Source organism: Idiotropiscis lumnitzeri, chromosome 8 (assembly GCF_059441095.1).
Source record: "Idiotropiscis lumnitzeri isolate Australia: NSW breed Sydney's pygmy pipehorse chromosome 8, RoL_Ilum_1.0, whole genome shotgun sequence".
NCBI classification, from domain to species: Eukaryota; Metazoa; Chordata; class Actinopteri; order Syngnathiformes; family Syngnathidae; genus Idiotropiscis; species Idiotropiscis lumnitzeri.
In genome coordinates this window covers 718,959-734,940 of record NC_142398.1, presented here as the reverse complement: position 1 = coordinate 734,940, position 15,982 = coordinate 718,959, and the positions used below count along the sequence as shown (strand labels likewise).

Genomic DNA, 15,982 nt, shown 5'->3' with positions numbered 1-15,982 from the left:
TCTTCCAGATTCTGTCTCTTTGCATCGTTTTGAAGTTACTCCAACTTTTCCACTTCTTCGATCCTCCCCATTGTCTGAAAAAGAAGTGTATATTTTGATTTGAAATAATGACCTCAACATACCAATATATTTGTTTATCATCTGAACTGGATTATTTTGAAACAACATTTGGGTTGGACATCTGGGATTTGTTGTTGTGTATATTCAGAGTAATCCTTTTCTTGTATATAGCTAAAGCAATAGTCGCTGGCCTTGAAAATGGGTACAAGACTTGACCAAATTAAGATGCCATAAGGTCTAATTTGCCCCTTCTCTACCACCGCTGATTTAGAGGCCATTAGTAACAGATTTGAGAAGACCACTTTTAAAGATATGAAGCCAGAGCTCGGCACCGGACCCATTTTTATTATTTATTATAATTTTCATGTGTTATTGAGCAAATGACACTATATGTCAGTAGTGATTACCACAGAAGTCATGTCAAAATAGTGCAAATTCTGAGGTCGACTTCAAATCAGACAGGCGGAGACGAGCGCCAGAGAAGAGATGAGAATCAGAAGCGATGTTGAAGAAACTAATAACAAAAAAAAACAAAAAAACACATCAAATCTCCATGTAGTAGCAACGGGGATGGCTCATGGGGTCATGAGAAGTGAGCGGGAGATGGGGAGTATGAGGTGCCGTTGGAGACAAAAGTCAGGAATCGCTTCACACTTCTGAAATGCACTCTTACACACCAGTGAAATTGTTGTTGCTCATGCATACTTATGAAACGCTATCATACATACGAGTGAAACGCTCTCATACACACTAGTGAAATAGTTGTTGCTCATACACTCGTCAAATGCGCTCATACACATAGGTGAAACATTCTCATACACACCAGTGAAAGGCGCTCAGGCACAATTGTGAAATTATTGTTATTCATAAATACAACTGAAACATGCTCATGCCCATACACAAGTGAAATGCTTTCATACAAACACCCACACTGTTGAAAATGCTGTCATGAACACAAGATCGCTTACAAATACTAAAATGTAAAAATTAATCATTTATTTAGCAGGGATGCATGGTGGGCGACTTGTTAGCACGATGGTCTCACAATGCAGAGGTCGCGGGATTGATTCCGGCTTTCCTGTTTGGAGTTTGCATGTTTCCCACACGCCTGCGTGGGTTCTCCAGTTTCCTCCCACATTCCAAACACATGCATGGCAGGTTGTTTGGACACCCTAAATTGGTGTGAGTGTGAGCGCGGATGGTTGTTTGTCTTTGTGTGATCTGCGATTGGCTGGCAACCAGTTCAGGGTGTACCCCACCTACTGCCCCAAGATAGCTGGGATAGGCTCCAGCACCCCCCGCAACCCTTGTGAGGAGAATCCGTACAGATAATGAATGGTGGGATGGTGGGCGACTTGTGAGCACGATGGTCTCACAATGCAGAGGTTGTGGGATCGATTCCGGCTCCGGCCTTCCTGTGTAGAGTTTGCATGTTCTCCCAAGCCTGCGTAGTTTTCTATGAGTTTGCCAGTTTCCTCGCACATTGCAAAAACATGCATCCATTTACTCTGATGCCAATGTTTTCTGTACCTTATGGCAGATTTTTCTCTTTGCCGAAGACTTTTAGCACTTGTAGAGCGAGGACCTGTGCCACAGTCGTCAACTGCACCCTAAAATCAGATCATTTTGTATTTTAGACATTACACACTACACAGTTAAAGATGGTCCAAAAAAGAAAAATGGATTAATGTATTTCAACTTACATAATACTCTTTAAAGAGCTGACCAGCTCATTCCCAGAGGTACGTATTGGTCGTCTTTACAGAAGACTCCAGGAGGTAACTCAGGTTTGACCTTCAGCCACAACAGAGTGTTGGGTGTGAGTGCTTCCAAGTCGTTGAGGTCGGAAGATGTCCTTGTGATAGGCCTGCTGTTTATAACTGCTTCAGCCTCACCAAGCAAGGTATATTGACTTTCTTCACCCGAAATTTGTTCTTTTACAGTGACATTCAGGATTTTTCTCACAGACCAAATAAGTCGCTCACAGCTTCCTCCGTGGTGGGAACCTGCTGGGGGATTGCTATGCCACACTATGCACATTTACGCGACATTTTCTGCCCGCAAGATGCATGATATGTACAATAAAAGCATTAGGGCTAAAACCACATGTTCAATGGTAACTTGCGAGCGTTTACTCCCTCGTCGGCGAGGACTTACGCTCGCGTGTAATTGTGCAATAGAGGCGGCCGGACGAGGAAGTCAGCGAGCAAGCTCGCGTCTAACTGCACATTTACGCGACATTTTCTGCCCGCAAGATGCATGATATGTACAATAAAAGCATGAGGGGTAAAACCACATGTTCAATGGTAACTTGCGAGCGCTTACCTCCTCGTTCGGGGGGGATCTGGTGAGGACTCTCAGCTGCTTTGGCTATTGTCCGAAGGCAGGCGATGCAGGCCGCAAGGCACGCGCAGCCTCTTTAGACGCCTGTTTGTTGTGACGACGACGACGACGCGTCATCCTCTCAACCAAAGCGTCTCCATCGCCTTGATGCTTTTAGGAAGCTTTTTTTACAAAAAAGCATTCCTCGATCGTCCTTTGCTTGGAGGATTTCATTGCTAACGCTACTAATGCGACTGCTGCTAGTGCTGCCGATGCTGCTGCTACCCACGCTGCTCTCCACTACCCCAGGATCCCGCCCCCCATTTGTACCTCTGGCGCAGATTCAAGGCGGATCTTTTGCACCTCTGCCCCCTGCTGGGTGATTTTTACATGATTCACAATGCGGACAAGGCTGATTCTCAGTCAGAGGTTGCATCAGACCCTTATGTACACTTGGTAAGCTTTTTTTACAAAAAAGCATTCCTCGATCGTCATTTGCTTGGAGGATTTCATTGCTAACGCTACTAATACTACTGCTGCTAATGCTGCCGATGCTGCTGCTAACCGGTCCGCTCTCCACACTTATACCGTCTACCCCAGGATCCCGCCCCCCATTTGTAACTCTGGCGCAGATTCAAGGCGGATCTTTTGCACCTCTGCCCCCTGCTGGGTGATTTTTACATGATTCACAATGCGGACAAGGCTGATTCTCCCTCAGAGGTTGCATCAGACCCTTATGTACACTATGACGTAAAAAAGACAGGAAACGTACTTATACGTCTTTGGTAGAGGGCGCCATTGCATTAAAAGACGTCTTTGTACGTCTAAGGGAGTAAATGAGTTAAACAAAGTACAGGGTCCTTCACCTGACGACAGATGATCTTCTGGGGACTTTATTTGGTTTTAATCACTTTTGGGGTCTGTATCTATGCACACTCCCTGGTTTTGCTACCTTCCCGGGTACCACATACACACTGCTTGGTTTCTCTGCCTTCGTGCCGTGGGTACCACATACATATTGCTTGGTTTCTCTGCCTTCCTGGGTACTACATACACACTGCCTGGTTTCGCTACCTTCCTGGGTACCAGTCACACAAACGTCAGACGACTCAGCACATACCGACTGTCTCAGCACTACACACTTTCACTCCAAGGCAGTGCTGTGAACCAACTTACTGACAAGAGATAGTATTTAGAATTTTAAAAAGTGCTTGAAAGGTTTTGTTCATGTAAAACCAACAGATTATGACATTATTATTATTATTTAAATCAGTATTAAACAGCATCAGCATAGGTTAAAGATATTATACAGACTATATACGATAAAAAAAATACTAAACCACCCTTGCTTTTCCGTCATTTCTTGTATAAGTTAACACATATATAGTTGTATAACATTTGTTTATACAAATATAACGATTAAAAAGTAGCTGATTAGAGTTTTAATTCGAGAAAATAACGAGAATCTAGCCATTGTCATTTTTATTTACTATAGTAACAAAAATCACTTAAGTTGCATCAATAGCTATGGCATTGTACTGTCTCAAACAGTTTTTTTCCCCCCTTTTTTTTTTAATTTTGTATTCATTAATCTGTAATAAAAATTTACATATTTTGGTTAATAAAATTAACAAGAAATAAAAGTAAAGGGTGTTCTAATACTTTTTTCAAGATTGTCCTAACATACATTTAATGTTTACAGTATATGTCTTCGGAATAAGCGCAGCATTAGATTTTTTTTTTTGTTCTCTCTCTTTGACTTCTGAATTTGAATTTCTGTCACAGATGTGCTTGAATTCTATTTTGGATGATTTGTGTTAAACTGCACAAATATTTGAAGAGCCATAGAATTCAAGAATCACACCAGTGCTGCTACTCCTCCGAACGGGTGAACGCACTTGATTAACAACCTGCGTTGAGGTGGCTTTTGAGATTCGTGGTGTGGGAGAAATATCTCTGAAGGCATTCTTAGACTTCAAGAGAGGGTCCACAATTTTCAATGATTCACTTCCATCTGAATCAGAGGCCTCACTTGTATCCGGAATATATTCATCTCCACTGTCATCTGAGTTGGAGTAATAATGCTTATCCATTCCAAAGTCAGCCTGTTTTTTTAATCTAAAAAACAACAACAACAACGAAATATAAAGGATAGAAGGCAGGAGACCAATAAAATATATGCAATTTGCTTGTAAGATTCCCTGAAATCTATATGGGTTCTTTACCTGTATACTTTTGGTCCTCCTGAGCCTTGGGATAGTAATATGGTCTGGGTCTGAGGCGCAAAGTTCAGGGGCAGGATTTGACAATGATTTGTCAGAATCTGTGTCGTTATTCCAAGGAAGATTCAGCCCATATTTTTTGTCCAAGGGAGGAGACTGGGTTGCATCAGAGTCCAAGAGAAAATTGAGAACCCATTAAATACTTAATCCCCAGAGGAATCTGCACAGAAAAAAGTCTTAATTCTATTTGAAAAAAAAAAAAAAACTAAAATATTGATGAATGATATTATGACAAAATAATGTAATAACAAAATTAATTAACCGTAACAAAAAGCTCCCGGGAGGAAAACTACATTAAATGTTTTTTTAACAGGGCAGTGAAAATATTGGAAAATAAAAAAAAAAATAAAATAAAATAATATAAAAAAATAATTCAATGTGCATCGATGGACCCATATGAAATACTTATATCGCTATGTACTTATCAGCCATATCGCCCAGCCCAATATGTAACTGCAACTTCAAAACCTCGGGCCATAACAGGATTGTAACATGGGATGCATATCTTCATTCCTAAATTTGTAGATCCCGAGGAGGCTGCTCAATGGTCCTGGTAATCTAAACCTCAACCAATTCGGTCACAGCCAATGTTCTCCATCCTTGTTAAGAAGTTTTGAAATGATTTAATAGATATACTATTGCAAACTATACCAGAATTTTAGACATTTTAAACTTTTGATCACAATTTTACCTATTTTCTAAAAATCTGAAGAATCCACATGCCAAATCACCTGCTGTGGACACATAGGTTCTGTTAGGGCTGGGCGATATGACCTAAAATCAATATCGCGATAAATTGGGCAATTTTACCTCGATAACGATAAATGCACGATAAATTCCCCCTGAGGACCAAAATCAAAATAAATGCAGAAAATGCATATTAACTGCTTTTTTTTTATTGACCAACTGGTACACATTACTTTCAATGAAAAATAGAAGTACAAAAATCATTTGAATAAACATTCAAAATAGCTTGCTTTGCATGACTTGAACAATGTCACAAAGAACAGGAAAAAAAGGGTACCTCTCACAAAATCTTTTCCTGCAAATAGATTGTGCCGAGATGGTGTAATGCCATTTGCAAATGCTTAGATTTGTGTAAAGGTATCTTGTAAACAATATAAATAATGCCATGTGCAAAGGCACTAGTCGCCTGTAAACAAAATGCTAAATAAAATGAAAAAAAAAAATCAATGGAATGCCAGTGCCAAACAAACGCGTGTGCTTCATCAGTAAAATGTGCCGTCTCGAGTACTCCGGTGCGCAGTCGCCACTTGTCGTCTATGTACTGCACATTTCAGGCTCAAACAGGGATGCATGTTGCGACTCGACCACAAGTCGGATGTGGATGCAAAATGCTCGACATGTCTCCGCTCCCGTCCCGATGTTGTCCATATCGGGAAGTGCTGTTTGCGGCAAATATTTTCGTACCTCTTGTCGGCTACGTTCCTGAGGCGTTTAAATCCTGTGCGCTCCACTGTAACTTCAGGAGCTCTATCTTTAGCTATGTGCTAGGCTATCCCGTCCACCACTGAGACGTTCTCTCGTATGGTTTCGCCTCCGTTAGTGGGCTGTTGTCACTTGTCCAACCTTGCTTCTCACTTTGAACTTTTAGCACAAGCTCCAAGTCAACAGCATGGTTGTGTTGTGGGTGGTGAAAAAGAAAAGGTTGGACGCGCTGTTTCAGGTGCTTACGACGCACTTTGTAGTTCGTGTTCTTTTGCTCAAACATCGTCTTTATGGAACCCAAAACATTTCCAAACGACAGATGTCGAATTTCTTTTTGGGACAAGCGCGACAAGACCAATTTCAACTAACGTTACTTCGTCTTTAGCCGTGTCAGCCGCTTCTGAATTTGAATCGCCAGCTACGAACGAGTCTTGTGTTTACATTCTTCTACAGCGCCTGAGTCACGTGACTACATGCGCTGGAGCAGACTTAAAGAGGCATGAACATTGCCGCAGACAGAAAAGACTTTCCTTTTTCATTTTTTTTTTTAGACACCGAATTTACCGACATGGGCAAAATGATGTCGGTCATTCTAATAAATTTCGGTAACGGTAAATTTTCGGTTAATCGCCCAGCCCTAGGTTCTGTTCTGACAGATAATTCAGTTACAGGTTGTGTACTTAAAGCCAATAAGAGGGCAATGCAGCAGTCGACAGCCTGACGAAAGCTTAAGTCTCCCAATGAGAGAACTGTAGTGGCTGGTAGGTTCTTAGATTGTAACATAGTAAAGACATATACTAGGCATAACTGTATATCATATGATGATGAGGGAAAATATTATTAGCTACGATTTATGTCCAGATATATTAGAAAACTTGTCCAACCAGCACAGGTCTATCTAACTGTAATTTTAACATCTCAAGACACGACAGGATGACCACATGATACGCATACCTCCTTTTCAGAGTCTGTCAAAACTTGAGAAGGCTGCTTCGATGTTCTGGTGGCATCAACCTCAGCCGATTCAGTCATTGTCGGTTGTCCTCCATCCTAATGAACAAGTTGAATATTAATTTAATGAATTAAAAAAAGAAAATGGATCAGAATTTTACACATTTTAGGCTTTGGCCACCCAAAACAAAAACTAACAAGTTCACGAATGAAACAAAACCAATTACTTTAGCGCATGACAATTAATCTTCAGTAGAGATATGTTGTGACTGATATTTCAGTCACAGGTTGTCTTTTGAACGCCACCAGGGCCGCAATGGAGCACAGGACAGCCAAAAGTCTTCTTGTCGGACACCTGTAGTGGCTGGTAGGTTCTAAGATTATAACATAGTAAAGGCACATACAACTCCTAACTGTATTTCATATGATAATGAAGGAAAAGATGATTAGCTAAGATTTATGTCAACAATAAAAATGGCTCTACGGGGTCCCCACAAACACAAACCTGACAGTTGGGTGCCAGATGGCCAACATACCTGACTCGCAATTCAACTCAACTGGACCCCACAACACAAGAAAAAGCGGAGTGAGCCTCAAACCAGACATACACATTCACTGACAAATATCCTGTGACACCAGATATATTAGAAGTCTTGTCTAATCAGCACACGTCTATCTAACTGCAATTTTAACATCTCGAGACACGACAGGATGAGCACACGATACGCATACCTCCATTTCTGAGTCTGTAAAGCCTGGAGGAGGCTGCTTCGATGTTTTAGTAGCATCATAAATTTATTGAATTAATTATATTTGAGGTTGGATTAGATTTTTACACATTTTAAGCCTTAGCCACCCAAAACAAAACATAAGATCATGAATGAAATAAAACTAATTAATTTCGCCCATGCCAATTAATCTTCTGTAGACACGTGTTGTGACCAGTGTTGTTTTTGGCAGGCATTTTAGATTTTGTCCAAGTCATTTGGACAAAGTGCTGATTTGTTTACATCACATTTAGTCATCCCAATTCGTTATAGTTTTAGTCCAGTTTTAGTCAACGAAAACTAAAAAAAGGGTTTTAGTCCAGTTTTAATCGACGGAAACGCAAAAAAAGTTTTACCCTAGTTTTTGTCAATTTATTCACAAAGGTTTTAGTCCAAGCGGCACGGTGGCCCAACTGGTTAGCATGATGGCCTCACAAGACTGAGGTCGTAGGTACGATTCTGGCTCCAGCCTTCCTGCGTGGGTTTCCTCTGGGTAATCCGGTTTCCTCCCATATTCTTAAAACATGCATGGCAAGTTGCTTGGACACTCTAATTGCCCCTAGGCATGAGTGTGAGCGTGGATGGTTGTTCGTCTATGTATGCCCTGCGATTGGCTGGACACCAATTCAGGGTGTACCTCGCCTACTGCCGAAGACAGCGGGATAGGCTGCAACACCCGCCGCGACCCTAGTGAGGAGAAGCGGTACAGATAACGGATGGATGGATGGGTTTAAGTCCATTTGAGTTAAAACAAGGCATTCAAGGTTTCCACCCAATAACAAAGACTTTTGGATGAACTACTAAGGATTCTTCATTACAAACAGAAAAAAGTGGCAACAGTGGAATCAATGCTCACTGCTCCAAAATAAGCAGAGAAGCAAAACATTTTGTTGGGCAACTGTTGTGGCTTTATTTCACTAAAAGCAACATAAAATAATTTATGAACCACATGCTAACAATTTTGTCTCGTCAACGAAAAAAATTCATGTACATCACGTCATGTTTTCGTCATAAAAGAACCTCGTTTAGCTTGTCATCGTCATTAAAAAAGGGGCGTTAACGAAGTATTTTCGTCATAGTCATCAGTGACGAAAACAACACTGGTTGTGACTGATATTTCAGTCCCAGGTTGTCTCCTGAACACCACCAATTGGGCAAGGGAGCGCAGGAAAGCCTGAGGTCTTCTATTTTTACAGTATAGAAAGGCTAAATATCAAATTGAAACAGTGTTTTATATCATGAATATACAGGGTTGGTGCTGGTTCTGGTAGGGAAACCACAACATAAAGATGTCCTTAATTAGTCCCACAATGGGGATATTTGCAATATGGCATATGATGGCCTAACAGGGCCACCGCCCAGAAAGGAGTAACGCAGAACTTTGTAATTCTGTCACTCCCTGACCAGTTCGCTGTTCCTGAAGAGCCAAACTTTGACTCAGACCCACAAATTTGAATTACAGATAGTGGACAATGGAGAACTCCCCCAGTCAGTCAGCATGTTCAACTTCCATAGAAACCTCACATACATTTATTAGATTGCCAAACTAATTGGAAACTACATCACCAGAACACCACAAGTGGGCTCTGTTATTGTACTTAAAGATGCATCTTACAAACCTGTGTTCTCCAAGGCCAGCTGGTCCATAGTCTTAAGTTATTTCTTCGCCAACATCAATGTCTCGGAGCGCAAACAGACAGAGGTGTGGTCTGTCCTCTGTTGTCATCTTCTTCATTTTACAGTTGGGGTGCATGTGGTCATCATTAACCAGTCTTCCCAGACTGCCATCTTCTTGAGCTGCATCAACACTTAAAATAGATTTAAAAAAAAAAAACAATTATTCAATCAATGTCAGAAATTAATCTTTGAGACAATCTTGTGTACACAAAACATAAAAATAGGAAATCCACAATTTTTAAATCTTCTAAATCAAATCATACAAGAAATTTCTATTGGAATCAGACCCTATTAACAGCTTGTCTTTGAGACTTCATGGTCTATATTTTCATTTGTACAGATTCAACACATGAATAAAAGTAATTATACATTTTTGCTTAGAGAATGATTTTTCCTCTAACACTTATGGGATGAGTATGTGTTTATTTTTTTTAAATAAAAACAAAAATAAGATAACATCTCAATCCTTGCCTCACCTCCAAGTTTTTTCTTGCCGGCGGAAGTCAAACAAAAAGACAGTGCCTCTTCCATCCATCTTCCTGCGTTGAGATTCATCAGAATCTATCAATTTTCCTCTGTACTCCATAATAAAGAATAAAGTCGTCTTTCCTGAAAGGGGCCTTGGTAAATACTCCTCGACCTAGTTAACAGGGAAATCAAGTTAGCTTCGTCATATTTTTAAGCACACAAATAAGGAGTCATCATATTCATTTGGGCCACTATACTAATGTAGGGTGGTTTGAAACATTGCTTCTTGTGAGGGATAGAGCAGAGCCCTTCTTTATGATTTTAAAGGAACAGACCAGCCAAAATTCATTTTCCAGCATTGCATTAGCCAGTATGTATTAGGACTGAAAGTACAAATGTCAATGGCACCTGGTTACGTAAAAAAAAAACTTTAAGATTATTTAGTTTCAAAACAATGACATACACTGTACACAGTCATATTGGATCGCGTCACGTGATCTCTGTGACGTATTACGTGCTATACACTAGACTATCAATATCGGACTTGTTCACCGGTCTATTGTGGTATAAAAATGCCGGAGGGCGTTATCAAGTACAGCCTTAATTTAGATAGAACTCCTACCATCAGGTTTCACCCTCACTGAAATAACTTGAAACTGACAAAAGTGGCAAAAGAAAAGGTCAAGACACTCTTAATGTAAAATAACCACTTAAAAAACGATGTCAGCTTGGTTATCAGAAAACAATAATATCTTAGCAAAAGCGTTAACATCATACCTTTAAATGAGTTTATATACTTCGCTTCTAACTCTGCAGTCTTGTCCAGACCCTTGACTGCATGTTCAATAGTATCCTGCTTTGGGGACTTCCTGCATCTCAGGGAAGGCATTGTTTATTCTATAAAGAAAAAAGACAGTTTTGTGTTGAGAATTATTAATACTATAGGCTAAATGGAGTTTTAACAATATCAGTGTAAGAAAAATAAATTATAAATTACAAAAATATCAATCCCTCCATCCCAATTAACGATTTCAACCATAATAGTTTATATTGAAGTTTAAACAACAGACACAGACAGATTTATGCAGTGTGACTACAAAAATCTTACCAAAATTGCATTCACAGTAACCTTTGCTTTAAGAATCATGTAATTAACCAGTGAACATCGTGTCTTACACAAAAATTAATGACAGAAATTATCATGGTACTTGCATTCTGTTGTTCTATAACAAAAGTGCAAGCTGTTAGCTCCGCAAAGCTAACGCAACAAGCTAGCGTCCCTCGTGCTCACATTCAATGCAAACCTGACCACCGGATGACAATACGCGTCGGTTTAGTTCTTTAAATGAGTAACAGCACCGTGACGTTTTATAATTATTCAATGCTTAACTGGAGCTCGTCAATTATGTCGATGTAGGAGCACATGTTTGCTAGGCCAGTGTTGTAGGCCCACATCCATGGTGCTACTTTGTATAGCGTTTTCCACACAACTATCTCTAACCATGAACAAATGCACTCGAGGCATGTTTTGAATAAAAACAAACGAAAAACACTTACCTCTCCGTTTCAACAGCAGTTCGAACTTTGAAGTGGTGATATTCTCCAGCGTTAAGCACCTGCTCGAACTGCGAATAGGTCAAATTCAACAGCGTCTTTTTTCTGTCTTAATAAGGACGCGACGAGAGGAGGAGCGCTTGCCTTTCCGTCAGCACGCCCCGCGCGGGTGGTGCTGCTTTATCACTCTCTATCTGTGCCCGCCCGCCGGCATGTCGATAGAAAAATAATATTCCTTCAAACATTACTTTCATCTTCTTAACGTTTTGTAGTGAATTTAACAGGTTCACCACTTTTTTCAAATACACCAATGGAAAACAGGTCTTAATTGAGGAAACATACAAAGAGCGTCTCACAAACACCTTATGATGAGCAATGTAATTTGATCACGTTTTTTGTCACTGCCTGGACGTCGGGTTCACTGGCCTGGTGGCAGTGGCTTGTAGACACTGTCACTGAGTGGGAACGGATCTCAAGGTGGGTCAAACTAACCCAAGCAGTGGATCGGTCCGTTTTTTAAATTTATTAATTTTTTTATTTTATGTATTTATTTATTATTAAATACAAGGGCTTCGGCTCACTACCAGTGGGCGGGACCAAAGAATTTGGGTTTCCTTTGAGCTAGGAGGCAGTCAAAGGCAGTCCAATCCCCGGCAACATAAAGCGCCTAGCTCTGGGGACATGGAATGTTATTTCTCTGGTAGGAAATGAACCCGAGCTGGTGTGTGACTAGACCAGTGGTTCTCAATTATTTCCTGTCATGCCCCCCCTACCAAGAATAAAACAATTCGCACCCCCCCCACCACAATTTTTTTTTACATTTCGTACTAATGTACATGTTCTTTGCATATTAATGTTAGATTGTCAATAAAATATCTTACCTTAACAAAGCTAAATTGATAAAAAAAAATATCATTTTGAGAACGACTATTGTGAGGATCTCGAAACTCAGTACTCTGTGGTGCTAATATTGATGAGATGATAAATATGTTGAAGCCACAGAACAAAAAGATTAGATATTGTTTGGAAATTAATGACGTACATAACAAAGGAATATCAGCCTTGATTGGAGTACATTACTGCATTTAAATTTTTAATAAAAATGAAACAATTATTGATGTTATGACCACTATGAAGAATTTAAAAAACAATATATAAGGATAATTATAGTTTTCATTTTGTTATGTGTAGTCTGTTCATGTTGCATTATTTTTATGACAAAGACGATGGTTAATCGTAGGTTTGTTGCCCAAATCTACCATTACAACCTGATTAATGTTGAGAATGACGAACTCAAACTGGATACTGAAACGTAAAAACACATGGACTTCTTGCCCCTGTCCTCACACGTGCACACACACACACACACCATACACGAAGATCCGGGAGGTAAGGACGGCTGTCCTCTCCTACAACGAGGCAAGGGCCTCCACCAAGTCACCCCAGGGACAAGTTTTATTCCCTGATGGTCATCAAATTATGAGGATCTCATTCTACGCCGGAAGGGAGGAGGGGAATTTTTCCCTAATGTGAGGTTTTCGCTCCTCCACTGATGATCACACTGTTGTATGATTTCATTATGATGATCTGTCTTAAAGCCGTAAGGACATGATTTTTAAATCCACAACAGGGGGGAAATGTAAGATGGGCTGAGGATAGGTAATCAGTTTGTGTATTCATAATCATGTTTTTATACACTCATTAATGTTTAACACACACAGAGACACTTACTTGTTATTTTAACACACACACACACAGACACCGTATCGTGAAGATGTGTTTAGTTAAACTGACCTTGGGTTATGATTTTCTGCCTGCTGGAGTGCCTGGTGATTAGTTATTGATGCTTTAGTTAAACTGACCTTTATACCGTGAGTTATTGATGTTTTCTGTCTCTTGGTGATTAGTTGTTGATGCTTTTCTGTCTTCTGGTGATTAGTTATTGATGAGTTAGTTTAAAAAAAAAAGGCAGAACGGAGGGTGAGAGTCAGAGGGTGTGCGGGATTGAACTGGCAAGACGCCTGTTTCGCCTCCTGGCTCCCTCTCCCATTCTGAATGGCACAAAACGAAAACTTTAGTAAGTTATTTCAGTCTAAAAAAGGCGTCAGGGCATTTTTAAACCGGACAGTAAGTCGCCACTGTCTTGGTTCCTTTTTGTGCCTTGACCCATACCGGAATTATTGAAAGGCTGCAGTCCTATTTACAGGCCCCAGTGACACCCCAGGTTTCTGTTGTTTGTACGAGGGCGCTTAATAGGTACTGCTATTCACAATCGTCTTAGGCTGTTTCTTTGCAGAAGTTTATGGACAATGTGTAGTGCTGTAGGATGCAGTCTAGAGCATTCTTGACATTGAAGCTTTTGTTTCCAGCAACTGCTAATGCGACCGTGCATCAAACATGCAAAACACAGACCCTTGCTCCTCAAGAAGTCAATCTTATCCTTGTGATGCTTTCTCCTAAATTCCTTACAAATTGTGAGACTGTGTTGCTCTCCATTACAATTAGCACATGGTTTGGCAATAGCATCCACTGAAACAGGTTCTGCCTTTGGCGTGGTGGTTTTGTTGTTTTCCATCTTGGCGGGCACAATGACTGTTGTGAAGACTTTCTTTGATTTTGGTGTTTTTGTGTGTTGTGATTTTGTTTTCTGTTTTATAGAATCTTTCGTGCTTGTCAACAAAGTCAACAAAATCCTTAAACTTCACTCTTCTATTTGTTCTTTCTTGGAGATTGCAGGCAGATTTTCTCCAAGATTCTATAAGTCTGTATGGAAGTTTGTTTGCCAATGCCTTTATATTAGCCATGTTGTCCAAGTCCTCCATGTAATTAACATCTGCCATTATGTTCGAACAGCCCATAAGGAATAATGTGAAAGACTGAAGTGCAACACCATCTTCAGACTTGATTGTTGGCCAATCCATGGCTTCCTTTAATTATGCTTCTGCTATCATGAAGTCATCACCATAAAACTCCTTCAAGATTTGTTTTGCTTTGGTATATCCTGTCAGAGGTTCCATATGGATGCAGCTCTTCACCAACTCATGTGGTTGTTCACTAGTATACTGCAGCTAAAATTGAAGATGATCACGGTTATCACTTTTACGGCCTTCAATCCCATGTTCAATGGCACCTATACAGGTTTTATAATGCAGAGGGTCGTCTTTAAACGTAGGAATGGAAAGTTCGGGAAGTAGCGATGCTTTTTGACTCTTTGCTAAGTATTCTGCGACACTGGCTTGCTGTGAGATTGCTTGGCAAAGGCCATCAAGCACATGTCCGTTGTTCTCTACTTTCTGTCTGATGTGGAAATCCAGCCATTGGAATAGTCGAAGTGGGAGCATTTCAGGTCAACACTGCTTGTTGCTCTGATAGGCTGTGATGGTAATTGAATGTTTTTCCTTGTTTAAATTGTAACACACTCATCAGGAATGTGGATACCATCCTCCTGGGTATTTTCATATCTTCTCAAGACATCCAATTTAGCATCAGACTCAGGGAGTGCCGTTTGCATTGCATGGATTTCCTTCTTTGCCTTAATTGCAGCTTCTTCTTGCTCAAGTGCCAACCTTTGTTGTAAATCAGCAGCCTTTGCCTTAAAACATGCTCGTTCCATTTGAGCCTTTAATTTAATTGAAGACGTTGACAGAAGTGAGCTTCTGTCTGTTAGATTCTTTACTTCTACTTCTATGGGTGTAGTTAGTTGATGCAGATCTACTATCAGCAGGTGATATTTGTTTATTGCATCCTTCCTCTGCACGTTTCAAAACGTCCTTCTTCCATTGCTCACATTTCCATTAATTACATTTTTTGGATCAAACCAGTTATTTTGGTCATCGGCAAAATCCTCTTCAGTCTTTAAATTTTGCAGACCGGAATTGAGGTCCACAAATTCTTGCTCCATGCCGCTAAAGCAAACACGAAGCTCAGTTTTTTACAGCGTCAACATTTGCATCATCCTCCATCAATTGTTCAATTTGACGTTGCATGGAGGTCAATTGAGCAAATTTGCACCTGCGTGCCTGCATCCGTTTAGGCTTGTGTCCGCTTTCCACTGTCTTGTTCCTCCATGTCAATCCACAATCAAGCAAACAAAAACGTCAAACTGACTGTAGCGTCTCAATTTGTAGGTCAGCCGAATGACGATCAAAGTTTTAAGCAGTTTACTCACGCACCTGTTACGTGCGCGTCCTTGTTAACTCGCGATGCTTGTCAAGTATGGACGCATGCTAACAGCTAGCAGCTCATTGTCCCGACTGGAAAGTTGCTCCTTAGCTGTGATGTGCCTAGGGTTACACTATCTATCATTAACAAACACAGCCAGCCCTCCTCTTTCCTCTTACCGCTTTCCAGTGTCCTGTCCGCAAGTAGTATTTGGAAGCCGTCAAATTCCACGACGGTGTCCGGCGTTAGCTCTGTTAGCCATGAATCCGTGAACATCAGCAAGCTAGCTCA

The 15,982-nt window shown here is 40.5% G+C and overlaps 1 long non-coding RNA gene across 1 annotated transcript; it reads right to left on the bottom strand.

Annotated features, from left to right (window-relative positions):
* Window positions 1–1,513: 1,513 nt before the first annotated feature.
* On the bottom strand, window positions 1,514–11,675 carry LOC148331464 (uncharacterized). The gene is made up of 8 exons (XR_015844676.1): window positions 11,534–11,675; window positions 10,754–10,873; window positions 9,985–10,148; window positions 9,451–9,639; window positions 7,068–7,163; window positions 4,608–4,760; window positions 1,764–4,500; window positions 1,514–1,670 (listed from the first exon to the last, which is right to left on the bottom strand). It is a non-coding gene; the product is annotated as an uncharacterized LOC148331464 (long non-coding RNA).
* Window positions 11,676–15,982: the final 4,307 nt, after the last annotated feature.